Source organism: Gavialis gangeticus, unplaced genomic scaffold (genome assembly GCF_001723915.1).
Source record: "Gavialis gangeticus isolate Ggan-Ray unplaced genomic scaffold, GavGan_comp1, whole genome shotgun sequence".
Lineage (NCBI taxonomy): Eukaryota > Metazoa > Chordata > Crocodylia > Gavialidae > Gavialis > Gavialis gangeticus.
The window spans coordinates 154,226,805-154,240,952 of NW_017729024.1; the positions used below are offsets into that span (position 1 = coordinate 154,226,805).

Below are 14,148 nucleotides of genomic sequence, written 5' to 3' on the forward strand. Positions count from 1 at the left end.
CGGCATGGCAGAAAAACAAAATGAAGGTGGGGGAGGTGGGCAGGTGCACATGGCAAGATGCACTGCATATTGGTATATTTAATAATCATAAATGTTGCCTTTGTTGTGTATTCCTTTTTTATTGAGCATGTTGCAATGACAGAGAAAAAAGAGACAAATAAGAGAAAGAGGAGGGGGAGAGAGAGAAAGGAGAGCAGAAAGAGAACCAGACACACACACATGCACACAGAGAAACAGAACACACCCATAATAGACACAGGCGCACACATCCCGAACCAGACACGTGTGCACACGCAGACACAAAGGACCAGACAGAAGCAGACAAATGCACAGAACTAGATGTGTGGGCGCACAGAGCTGGGTTCCTGGGCTACTGGACAAAGTCCGCTCTGAGGCATGTGTGCACCCACCAGTATGGAGCTACTGCCGGAGCCTGGTGTAGATGTTTGCAGCCTCCTGGCTGCAGCCAGCACAGGTTCTGGGTAGCTGCTGCCAACCATGGCAGGGCTTGCAGACGCCCAGCCGCCTGCTGCGAGCAGCCTGGACTTCATGGCTGGCAGCAGCTGCCTAGAGCCCAGGCTGGCGGTGGCATGCCAAGCAAAATGGCATCACGTCGCATGCTCAGCACACGTGCTGGGGGTTGCTGACCACTGCCCTAGATACTTGTATATATATGCTAATTAATACAGTTTAAATCGCCTAGTTCAGACTGCCCTAGTCTGCATTATTTTTAATCCTCATTCAATGAGGATTAGTTGATTTGGATTGAAGCTAATTTTAATTCAGACTACAGACATCCATGTATTATATAGTGATGGTTGTAGTCTGAATTAAACCTAGAAAATTGTAATGTCTATAAATGACCAGGATTATAGCTGCCCTTAAGGTTTTCACTTTGTCCCATATATAGGGATTTAAGACCTAATGAGCAAAATTAGACCTCAGGCCTTTGATCCATGTCATTTCCTGACAGTGTAATGTGTGATGTTCTAAGTGTTACAATGAAGTACTAGCAAATGGGTACCACCGTACCATATGTCCCTTGGATAAAACATCCATGTAAGAGATCCTTTCTAGCTCTGGCTACCATATAGATAAGAATGAGAGACTATGTGGCACTCTCTGAGAGTTGGGGGATAATCAGCATTTCCAGTTCACGATCATTTATTCTTTAACTAAATATTCTACTGATTTCAAGTTTCTCTGAGAGCTAGCTTGCTGAATAACCTAGTCGTCTTCAGAAAAACCAGTCCGCACACTGAGCAAAAATCAAGACCTTAGTTACACAGTCTTACCTGGATAAAAGTATCTAATCATGAGGATACCAATAACTATTAGATTCTGAAACTCTTTAGCATTTTGTCTGATCTTTCTTTACACTTCCTGCAGTCATTCTTTTGTCACCTGAAAATGAAATATCTGCTAATTAATCCTTTAAATCCATCAGATTTTATTTTTTTTTAAACAAATTGCCAAATCCTCTCTCTCTTTCTCTCTTCTCCAGCTAACTTCCACTATGCCACTGGCCAATTTTTTACACTTTCCTATGACAGCCTCTCTTGCTCCTGGATGGGCTGATGACCACATCACGAACATGCGGGCCTCAGTACTCAAATGTGATTGAATGTCTTCCTCTGTTCATTTAGAAAGTATGTTTGGAACTTGAAAATGTGAACTGGAAAATCACTTCTCTACCTTAAAAATGTGAATCTAAATCTAAATATACTTGCTTCTAATTATACTTACTTACATGTATATAAGTACTTATGAATATACTTACATACTTACTGAAATATAAGTGTACTTATAAGTAACCACAGGAAATCACAGAAAACAGAGCTAAAAGGGGTCATATAATCTAGCTGCTTGTCCCAGGACAGGATCATCTATACTTCTGAGGATATTACAAGTAAACGAAACTGGAAACATGCTTTTCCAGTTTAGTTTGTGCATCTAATGGCATAGTGTACAGAGCCCATTTCAGTGTTTGGTTAATAGTCATTTGCAACTCTTACATGCACAGCTCATGGGCATGATTATACTCAGGCACTGCAGCCATGTTTTATGACAGACTGCCAACCTGAAACTGTAGAGGTAAGTATGCATCTAGAGAAAAGGGGTAGATTAGGAAGAGGCAGCATGATTGCCCACTGTTCTGACCAATAGATGCATCAAAAACAGAAGGGTTGGGGGGAAGCCACTAGATTTTTTTTAAAGAGTATTAAGAGCAAAATTCAGAACATGATATGTAAAGGGTTCTGTATCTGATAATAGACCTTAAAAATAATAACATACATTTTAAGTTGGCAGTGCAACAAAATTATCATAGCCCCTATTGGAGAGCAAAGAAACTTGACAATGCCTCTAAACCTCACTTTAATGCTTCTATTCAATTCCTTTTCATTAAAATAGATGCATGTACTGTATAGTTACTCCACAGTGTGAAGCACTGTTGGAAATATTGCTTTGCTAAAGGAATGAATGTCTTTAATATCTAGAAGGAAAAAGAAAGTTTGACTAATACCGCTCAGAGTCTGTTTTAATATGTCTACATAGCAATGTTTCCCCATATAATCTGTCATTTCCTAAATTAAAACCATCACCTCATTTTTAATCACTCATTTATTACTTATACTGTGAACTCATTTATTACTTTATCATGTAAACTCAATGCCTTTTCACTTGAATGGATCTGGAATGATGTGGAGCCTTGGGTGTTTTCTTAAAGCTATATTTCACCATTCCCATTGACACCGTCAGGATTGGATTAATTTGCTATAGCTCAATTATGATGAACAGCTTAATGACTGAAATAAAGGCACATTCTACCCTTTTTGGACTTATTTGATTTGCTGGATTCACAGCAGGTATAAAATGTCTGGAGTGTGTTTTATGTATAAGTTCACATTTTCAGAATTACCCCAGTTAAGACTCTGGAAGCAGGATCATTGACTTTGAGAAAACTAAAAATCAGCCTAAGTCATCATGTAACTGGCACGTTCAGTATAAAAGACCTTACTCATACCCACACTAAAATCACTGGGAGGGGAAGACTGAATTCAGCATCTTGCAGTATTAACTCCATTGCTCCCTATTGGCAATTGTCCAATAGGTAAACGTTATGGAGCCTTCCTAAGCGGAAAAGGCAGGAGCAGGACTCCATTTGGAAGCAAAGGGACTGTTAATATCTATGCAGTAGCATTAAAAAGGGACCCGCCTGAAGGAATAGGAAGGGCTGCCCTGCAGAGGGACAGTGTGAAGAGACGGAGTTTGTCCCGGTAGGGGCACTGTTGTCCCTGAGGGTGAGTGAAGCTGTTTTGGAGGTAGCCCTCTTGGAAGTGGGAGGAGTAATGTAACCCCAGCAGGCCTTGAATGAGAGACATTAGCAAAAGCTGGGGAAGAGTCTTGGCTTGGGATTGACCTAGAGGCTTGGTTAAAAGAGGGGAGCAGTTTTTCCAGGGGGAAAAAAGAAGGGGGGGGGGGATGAGAGGCAGGCTGGAGACTAGGGAAAGGTCTCCTGACAGCCCCTGGCAGAGCCCTGCAGAAGTAGGTGCAGAGGCTGCAGGGAGAGTGCTACACTGTGTCCACTCTCCCTCCTTTCCCCTGGGAGCCGTGTGGGGCAGGATGAGAGAGGAGCTGCCTGTGAGGAGACTCTGAGCCTGGGAAGGCCCTCGTGCAAGCCCCCATGCGGCTGGGTGAGCACAGCAGGGGAGGGGCAGGCTCAGGGTGCCCGAAAGAGCCTGGGCTAGAGGGGCAGGGGGTGCTTCAGCCACCAGAAGCCCCAGGGCAGGCAGGGCCCAGGGAGGGGCTGCATTTGCCAGGTGCGGTCAGGCTGTGCTGGGCAGGGGAAACTGTTACAGCCTGTAGCCCAGACACTGTTCCCTGCTGAGCCAGGGAAGGGGTCTGGGCAGCAATAAGCTCTCTTGCAGGGACTGCAGGGGAGGAGCCACTGCCTGCTGCACCCAGACCCCTGGAGCTCGTGCAAGGGATGCCAGCACCAGGTACTGCCCAAGATCCTGTGCAGGGGCACAGACACAGTCCTGCTCCCTGAGACACCCCACCAGGGGCTGTGCACACAGGGTCCTCAGTACACACTGTAAAAGTTATATTGTGTAAATAAGTTCTTGATGGTTTATTAGTTGAAGTATCAGTGTATTTATGTACTGGTTCTTTATTTATGGTGGGTAACTTGTATACCTTCCTCTAGTGTAATGTGTATCCAAGAAGCATTAACCCTTAAGCCACCATCACCAGGTCATGTGGTGTAACATTTGTTTTATTGTATTGGTTATATGTTACCTTGTAAATAATTAAATCCTGTAAATAGTTTTATAATGGTCTGCAAGGTTGTTTGATTGTAAGGGGAGGCTCTCCGCTCAGGCACTCTGCAGCAGCTACCCAGGGAGCTGAGCGCGGCCATTGGCTACCAGATACCCCAGGATCCCACTATTCAGTGAAGGCAGGAGTAGTGTTGTGTTCAGGGTTACATTTATTTAATCATCATAAATACATAGCGTAGATGAAGCTTGAGGCAGACAACCAGAAAGCTAAACAACATGCTATTATTGGTTGGGAATAGTAAGAACAAAACTCAAAAGAGGAAAAGTTCTACGACTTGTTAGATGATATTCTGTACCTCTTCAACTGACATTTATTCATCCATTATCTATGGATTCATTTGCATTCCTAATGACACATTGCTGTGGTATTCAAGTGCTTGAAAAAAGTCAATATAATTTACAATTAAACTTCTTAAAATGGCCAAAATGTAGAGTACACTTTGAAAGAAACCTAAAGATTTCTTGTTAAGTGGGCATCTAATGGGATGGAACACAGCACCAGGGCCTAATCTAGCTTGGTTTTCTTATGGGAAGTTTGTTACAATGTTGATTTGTACAAATCAATCTCATAGTTTCACACTTATAACTCTGGTTTTGTTTATACTGCTGAAAATGGTGGGTCCCCAGGAAGACTGGGACAAGCTTAAATGGTCCATTTGAATCCACAGTTATAGTTCAGTCCAGGAAGTTTACCAGTAAGCCTGCTCTGAAATCATCCGTCCCTCATTTTCTCAGGCCCACCAAATACTGTGTGCGTGAGAGGAGGCATCGTGGTTGGGCACAGTGAGTATCTGGGTCTAGAGCGTGCCTACAGAGTTCTAATAATCAACTGGAACATCACAAGAATGAAGATGTATCCAAATCTCCCTCTTGCAAAAGCCAGGACTTTTCCATTTGTGTGGAAGGCTAAAGCTCTGTAGGTGTTCCTAGGGCTTGCAAGGCTTATGACACCAAATTGAACAGTTTGTTGTAGACATGCATAGGAGCTCTGGTACATTATTGCTACGGAGTCATTTCTGTCCCTCTGCACAAAACATCTTTAGACATATGGTGACATTTGCATCTACATCAATCATTTGGTATAATGAAAATATAGTGATTTGTTTCACTGCAACACTTGCGTTCCACGAATGTCTTGACATTTATACACCACCAGGAGACATTATCTTATGTCAGAAGTCTATTCCTCTGACATTATCTATCCTAATTAAGTCTGTACCAACTTCCTTTAGCCATATTCCTAAGTAATTCTGAGCTCATCTAATTCCTGCATCTGTTTATGTGTTAGCTATCAAGACTTGCCTTACCAGAACGCATAAATAGTCCCTATAGTCTCCTTTCCTATCCCAGCCAGTAGCCATTGCCTGATATTTCAGAGGTTGGTGTAAAGTCCTTATAGCTTATACACCACTCTAACTAACTTTGGCTGGCAATACGTTCACATTCATAAGCTATGGGAGTCATTGTAACCTCTGATTTAGCTTTTCTGTGTCTTATCAACTAATTACTGTATCCCAAACAAAAGAAGCACAGGCTGGAAAAGAATCTTGAAAAAACTATTTGAAATGAGGGAAGGGCTGGGGGGAGAATAAAGGGAAAGAAGGGGAAAAAAGATTAACAAAAAATTGAAGGACTAAAAACTTGCATGTGAATTGGGATCAGGTTGGAGGGGGGAGTTAGGTTAGGGGCAATAAGGGTCCCACTGGCTGGGAAAGGGGAGCTGTCCTGGCCCAGGGGGTGAGACCCTAGGGCAGGGAAAAATATGCTTCCCCCAGTTCCAGGGTCCAGCAGCTGTTAAATCACTCTCATTGTCTAGCAGCACCTCAGTTTCAGCCCAAGCACAGAGCCTGGAGGAGGGAGGCTGCTTCTCCTGGCCTTTGTACTAGGGCTGAAACTACCACAGCTGCTCTATAGTTAGAGCACAGATTCTGGGAGAAGCAGCTCTGTGCTGGGGCTGAAACTGAGCTTCCCGCAGATGGGCCATGAGACTAGGAGATGCAAACTTCCTTGGCTACATGGTGATTCTGCAATTAAGCTCAGAAGTTGCTCTCAGTTTAAATGTTTTTTTTCTTTAATGATATCTGTACGGAATGGAAGTTTGGGGTGATTTTCCTTGACTTTTATTATTTCTGACTTATTTCTTGTTAACCTGAGACATCTGTAAGAAGTAAAGCTCCAGTTAGCCACTGTAGTAAAAAGATTAATCTGTGCTAACAAGGTTTTATACAGTAACAAGGCGTTATGATGTAGGAAAATGTTAGATACGTCTTTCTCCTTCATATCCCTTCTTAACTCATCAGCATTACCACGTTTACAGTATTCCTCACAATAGCTAGGCAGTCGCTGTTCTGTGACTGTTACTCTACTTATTGCACTGATCAGAATTTGTCTTGTTACTTTGCAGGAATTACTGGGTAGAAGTCTATGGCTTGTCATTCAAGTGGTCAGACAAGCCAATTGCAATACTCCCGTCTGGTTTTTACACCTGTGAACCTTGTGCTTCCCTCACCTGCTTGTTGCCTCTGGCTGCTTAGTTAGGTTGATAAGTTCATTGAAGACTGTCTTTTCATTGTATGTGAGCATAGTGAAGCCTCTTGTTGTTTCTGTAACACAGAAAATAGCTAATTATAATAGTAAAAGCTTATTTTCCAGTTTAAGTACCAGATCCTCAATTTACAGCCCAGGAAGTTTGTATATATAACACAGTAGGGAGGTAGTGAGGAAGGCTTCAAGCCATCTTTATTTTCCTTACCTGAGATCCTGGAACTTGGGTTTGCTGAGTAGGCACGTTCCCTTCATTAATTAGAGTGATTTGTGATCTATTTAATCTATGTCTGGCACTTGGGGCTGATGCAGCAGTCAGGGACTGTTACGTTTAGAAAAGACTTGGCTATATCCCCTTTTTCCTGTTCACGCTTTCCCCAGAGAGGAGAGGAGAGGAGAGGAGAGGATAGTTTAAGACCTGCAACATTGGCTACCTGCTATGGAGGCACCATTATGTACTAGGTTCAGGGCTACTTTTTGGGAGCAGCTTAGTGGAAAGAGGCTATGGTACAGGATTTGGGCTAGTAAGCAGTTTGTTTATCTTTACATTTATAAAACAGTTTAGTTCAATAATGAGCATATATTTTAACTACTTTGGTCTGAAGCCTGGCGAAAGTGGGAAAAACCTACCTTTTAAATAAATACTTGAAATACTGTGAGAGTTTGGTATTTTTCCTCCCCTACATGTTCAGAAGGGTGGGTGAATTAAAAGGTCTATCTGAATCCCTGCTTTATGTATCCTGCAACACCAGATCCAAAATAGGATAGAAATCTTCTTTCTTAGTATTCAAGTCTTGTGGACAGTAAAATATATTTGTTTTTTCCCTGAGTCTGACCTTCTAGTCACTTTCCCTACAGTCTGTGGTGGTCCAGACTGAGATATTATGTAATCTGGGACACATTTAAAACCTAATCCAAGTGCAATGGTGATAAGAGGCAAAAATACTGTTCTCTTTTCCTAGTAGCATTGTCAGCAATGGAAGAGCACACAGACAGTTTGCAGTGAAGTTGTTCAGAAGAAATAAAAGCAAAGAATGCCAAATCAGTCCCTCGGTATCTTAATTGCAAAGAGCAGAAAGTGTTAGGGTCACCCAGCTGTATTATATCACTTGTCTCCCGCCAGAAGACTGAATCAGAGAAGAAAAAGGTTAGGTTCCCAAGTTCAGCATCTTGGTATTTCCAGGTTGAGAATTTGTGCTTGTAAAAATGACAGAGTGAGAAAGTGCCTCATCATTGCTAGCATAGTGTGTACTCTTGATCAACTGTGTTTCTCTTACGATTCTTCTTTGAAAGTACAGGCAATGCTAAGTGAAGCTCTTTGGAGTGAAGAAGTTTCCAGTCATAGACAGATGATATTCCTCTGTCTGTCTCCTTTTCACTTTGTTTAGATAAGTTGACATACTTAGGTTTTACTTTAATTTTGATCTGTTTAACTGCCAAACTCAACGTAGTGCAGATGAATCCAGTTCTGGATCTGAATCATGGAGATCCTTTCAGTCTTGTCTCTACTCAAAACATCTCGTAACATACTTGGAAAAAGAAGTTCCCTTGAGATCTGATCCAAGTTCACCTTAAAATTAAGACAGTCTGAAAATAAGAGGTGAGCTCAGATCATGGGCTAAATTCTAGGTTTTGAGGGTAAGGGGGAGGAAAGCTATGGAACTGAATGTACTTAGTGTCTACACATTAGGGCAGGAAATGTGCTATGGCCGGCTGAGTGGTTCAGAGAGAATCCTCTTCCATTGCAGATTCTCTAACTGGTTTTAGGTAGCTCATGTTGTAGTCATATGTGACTGCTCAGCTGGCTCCAAAACAGTTGGGAGCAGTCCTCCAACATCCCAGGAGGCATTGTTCTCAGCTACTCTATCTTTCCCACAGAGGCAGCTGGGTAAGAAAGAATCCCCCACTCTTCTCCCATTCTGGGCACTTCCCAGTCCCCCGGGCTCCCCCCATCCCATCTCTCCTGCCCCTGGGGCTCCCCCTTTTTCCCCCTCATTGGGGCTCCTTCCCTGCCCCTCAGGATTTCCTTGCCTCCCCATCCCCCTTGCCCTGGTGCTCCCCTTCTGCTCCTTTGGCCCTTTGTGGCTCACTACAGCTCCTGGCACTGTCCTGGCAGAGCAAGCAGGAAAGGGGAATCTTCCTGTGGCTGCTGAAGCACAGCAGCTCTTTGAGCTGAGTCCAGCCCAGAGGGCTGTGGAAGCAGCAGTGGGTAGGTTCCTGTTCCTTGTTTGCTCTTCTAAGAGTGGCAGGTTAGCCAGGAGCTGCGGGGAGGGGAAGGGTCAGTGAGCAGGGATCTGAGGTGTGGGGTGGGGTGGGGTGGTCTTGATCCATGGGTGGGAGAGGTCAGGCAGCAATCCCCCTTGCATGGGGCCTGCTGTGTCCCCCGCCTGCACCCCCGAGTCAAACCCACCAGCAATCATGGAAGAGGAACCTGCCCATCACTGCTGCTGCCACCACTCTCTGGGCTGGGTTCAGTCTGGCAGCAGTGGTGACAGCAGTGGGCAGGTTCCTCTTTGCTGCTTGCTCATCTGGGACAGCACCAGGAACTGCAGGTGAGCTGGAGGCCCAAGAGGTGGGGGTGAGCTGCAAGGGTTGAGGTGGGGGACAGCAGAGGAACTCCAGGCAGCAGGCAGGGAGCTCTGGGGGGGATGGGACGAGGAAGTTGAGGGGTCAATGGCAGACCCAATCTGGGCTGGCAGGAGGGGGGCGGTGGGCTCGATCCAGGTGGTAGGAGGCAGTGGGGATCCAGATTTCAGGCAGGCCTGATGGGACCCTGCCAGCCCCCAGCTGCCCACAATCTGGGCCACCCTAGGAGTAGGAGAGCTGGGCAAGTACAGAGCCAGCTTGGCTCCTAGCAACACCTCTGCTTGCCAGCTCTCTAATGGCAGTGCAGGTTACGGGATAGGCAAGATTCTTTGGATAGATGTGATGTCTTTTATTAGACCAGCTAAATAGTTGGGAAAAAGTTCTTTGCAAGCTTTCAGGCACAAACACCCTTCTTCAGGCATTGGGAGACTACATAGAAGATTAACTCTTAACATGTGACTGGTTAAAGCATGCCCTAATGTTTATACCCATTAAAATAAGCATATGGTAAGAGTCATGCATAACAAAACCCGGTGCTATAGCCAGGGGGGGCGCAACTGGGGCAACTGCCCTGGGTGCCGAAGCGAAGGGCAACAGGCACTGACTTGCTGGGGAGGGGCACGGGACGGGGCCACTCATTTGAAGGGGCGCAGGGACAGGGGAAGGGCGGCTCCTGCCACTGCACACACTCCCGGGCAGGCCTGGGGGGGGAGCATGTGCCCCTTGGACCTGTGTGCAGGGCAAGGGTGGGCTGCCGCTGCAGGCTTTGTCCCAGGTGCCAAACTTCATTGCTATGGCACTGACAGGATGCTTAGTTTCATTGTTTTAATTTCAGTTTTGTTCCACTAGCAGGTCAGACAACAAAAAAAGGGTCTTTCCATGGAGACTCTTGTCATATTTCTTAGGGCTGGTAAAACATTTTCTGTCACAACTCTGATTTTGAAAGGGAAATTATACTTTCATTTTAAGTGTGTGCGTATGTGTGTAAGACAGACAGGGAGAGATTTAAAAAAAAAAAAATATGTATATATTTTTTTCTGGAAAATGTGGTTTTGGGCTTGTTTCTTTTTTTTTTTTTTTCTTCTTTTTAGTTTTCAGTTCTTTAATCGCAAATAAAATGTTTTGGAGGAAAAAAAATCTCCATGTCCCAACCAGCTCCATTGTTCATTCCTGAGATACTGCTGCCTTACAAAGCAGGGATCAGACCAAGCGTTCCAGCTCTTTGCACGTGCACCTCCTCTTGATGTCCGGAGGAGCCTGGGCTCTGCAAGTAGGATGTGAACGTTGCGACTCCTGATACTAAACAGTGTTTAATGACATGAAGTAATTTGTTGGCCTAGAAAAGAAAATTCAGTGGCTTGAAATAAAAGGATATATAAATACTAACACTTTCAATGGAAACTTTGAGTAAAGGGCCTTTAGCCATGTTTTTGCTACCTTCCTGTTGAGCCCAGGGCTGCCACTGGGCACCGGGAGGAGGGGGTCCCCTCCCTTACCCACCTCTGAGCTTGCTAGTTAGATAACACTAAGTCATGTGGTCAGAGCTGTTTGCTCTACCTATCTCGAGAGAGCCTGTGAATGCAGGGACTTGTTTCTTGGCAACAGCTCCAGGCTGAGGCTGTATGGACGTGGCCTTGTATCACTTCCCCACAATGCCATTAGGCCGCACAGGCAAATAACTTTTCCTCTTCTGTGTAAATGGCTTGTAAATATTTGGGATTTTTTTTTTTTTATGGAACCTTACAAGAGTAAGTGGGTCCAATAACACCAAAACAGCAGAGCTGGCGGAAGTGCGCTAATTAATCTTATTGAAATAGATTAATTTTTTAGGATGAGTGTTTTCTTGGACTAAAAGGAGAAGTAGTGGATTGACTGGCCTCGAGACTGAAGTTCTCCTTTTATTCCCAAATAGTTGTAGAGTAGTACAGATGGCAATACAATTTTCTTCAGAACGCTCCATCAATTTTACCTCTTTTTGGATGTGGTAGACTTCAGTAAGGGCAATTAAGCAAAGAAGTTTTGTCTTTGTATCCATTCAGTCCTTAACTTCTCTTCTGATACTATGATTCAGGATGGAAAGAGGTAGTTATCCATATTAGTCAAAAATCAGTCAAAAGGCAGGGCAGGGTGGCACCTTATGGACTACCCAGTTTGGAGTGTCATGAGCTTTTGTAGGCAACAGCCTACTTCATCCAATGATATGAATAGATGCTATGATTTTGTGATGAGCATATGAGGAAGTGGGCGGTTTGCTAGAAAAGCTCATACCCCTCTGAACCAATTAGTCCCTAAAATGCCACCCTGCTTCACCTTCAGCCATTAAGTATGTGTAAAAGAAGCCTATTGTTGTATTCCTTTTTGAAGATTGATAGGTTTTTTTATGACAGGCAACTCTTCATTTGGAACTGAGCCAAAATTCAGATTTAATTAATTTAAATACCACCACTTACAGTTTTTTCAATCTTTTGACAGAGCCAAACAAAAATATATGGTAAATGTCTTAAAAGCATAACTTGGTTGGAGAAGAGAGTCAGGGAGAAAGTGAGATTGTTATCATCATCTCAGGGGAAAAAAGAAGCTGATTGGAAATGGAGCCAAGTGGGTCTGACAGTGTGTGTCAGTGCAAAATAAATTTAGGAATAACCTGTCAAATGATCCTTCCTCTGCACTGCCAATGTTCTGACTTTCTCATGATAACTAATGTACACAACACCTGTACTTATGATTGACAGTGGGTTTAAGCAATCATTTGAGACATGCTGGCAAAAGAAGTTGGTAAAGATCTGTTTAACCAAAGGAATTATGAGACCTCCTCTATCTGGCTTTCAAAAAAATACATGTAATTTTTTAAGCTCATTGATTTTTTTTTTTTTCCCCCTGTGGTGAATAATGCAATCTGTTTAAATAGAATTAATCTCTAACCTTGAAACTAAATGATTAAACCAGTTTGGGTAAAAAGTACAGTTATTATTGGTATTGAATGATTAATAGTCTGTAATAGCTATGCAAACAATCCTGGGCTGCATCCAACCTGTGGCTAATACAACGCAGAAGATGGAAGGTCAAAGATGATACTAGGCTGCTGCTTTCTCTTTTCTGAGGCTGGGGCCTGTTAGCCTATGAGCCAGTTTCAGCCATAAAGTAGATCAGCCGCAGGGCTGTCATCATTATCAGAACAGACTTTGGGGATTTAAGATCGGCATGTTGTAGCTGTGCATCCTTTCTGTTACATATGTCCCTGGCAATGGAGGAGCACAGGGGACTAGTTCACTGGCTCGAAAGTTGATTTTTGACCTCTAGCAGCAAAGGTACTAAAGTAGGGGATTCAGGACTATCCCCACCTTTTCTGACCCTAGGGCTAGGGACAGACATTCAAAAAGCCTGCCTAAATTGATTCTATCTTTGCAGGTTACTCTAACCTGCAAAGCTTGAATTGATTTGAAGGTGGATAAATATTCCTTTTTCATTCCAGAAATGTAGGCACATGCCTGCAGTGGCTCAGGCTAGAAGCCGGGAGGGGGGTGCTACAGCAGCTCTCCCTTTCCTTCAGTAGTGCTGAGCTGAGGGGGGCATGGCCAGGCCCAGGCAGGATGGGTTAATTAGGGAGGGGTTTAAAACCCCACCCTGGCCTGCACAGACCCAGGCTCCCACCCCCACTCACTTCTCAGGGGGCAGGAGTGTTGTCAGACCCCAGGCCCAGACTGGCACTCTGAGGCAATGGGGAGGGGTGTGCAGTGCATGCATCTGTTGATGATACTGAGCTTTTCAATCTCCATTTTCCTGTCTGCAAACCTGATAGGACTGCAAACCAGCAGGGGGCTGATAAAATCACAGTGTTGATCAGCCCATCAGCAAAACAAAACCTCTCTCATTTTTCAAGCTCCTCTTAAACAGCTTTTTCTAAGGAAGCAACTGAGGGACATTGCCAGCTGACCTGTTGATAAGCTCCAAAAAGCCCTAAGTGGACACTGTTCTGTCTGCCTGTCCCAGTGAAATTGGGGACACACACGCACACTTCTCAGCATTAGCTGGCATACCACATGCCTAGGGTCTGTAGGGCTGGGGTCTATGCTGTGGGAGAGGGGAGGGAGGAGGGAATTCCTGCTTCAGCAGCGAGGGAAGCAAGGCAGACCCTGCTGTGTCTGTGATCTCCCCTGGAGCTCTGGCTAGGGAGGAGAGAGGCTGGGCAGCCCTGTTCTCTGCAGTAGAGAGCACGGCCTAGCCCAGCTCAGGGCTGCAAAACAGCTGGGATGCTGAGGGACTCTGGTTTAACTTTTCATAGATTTCATAGACATTTGGGCTGGAAGGGACCTCGGAAGATTGAGTCCAGCCTCCCGCCCAAAGGGCAGGAAGTCAGCTGGGGTCATAGGATCCCAGCAAGATAAGCATCCAATTTGCTCTTGAAGATGTTCAATGTAGGTGCTTGAACCACCTCCAATGGCAGGCTGTTCCAGACCTTGAAGGCTCGGACAGTAAAGAAATTCATCCTTATGTCCAGCCTGAAACAGTCTCGCAGTAGTTTATGACCATTTGACCTTGTCATCCCTTGGGATGCTCTGGTGAACAAACTTTTCTCCAGATCCTGGTGGTCACCCCTCATAAACTTATAGGTGGCCATCAGGTCACCCCTGAGCCTGCGCTTTTGCAGGCTAAAGAGCCCCATGGCTCTCAGCCTGTC

General features: G+C 44.6%; 1 long non-coding RNA gene across 1 annotated transcript in view; it reads left to right on the top strand.

Annotated features, from left to right (window-relative positions):
• The window catches only part of LOC109298265, a 23,424-nt gene extending 10,186 nt beyond the window's left edge, over positions 1-13,238 (top strand). Inside the window, exons 2-4 of the long non-coding RNA XR_002097569.1 lie at positions 433-438; positions 7,669-7,675; positions 13,139-13,238. This is a non-coding gene — a long non-coding RNA (uncharacterized LOC109298265). The remainder of the gene's footprint in view (positions 1-432; positions 439-7,668; positions 7,676-13,138) is intronic.
• The last annotated feature ends 910 nt before the right edge of the window (positions 13,239-14,148 follow it).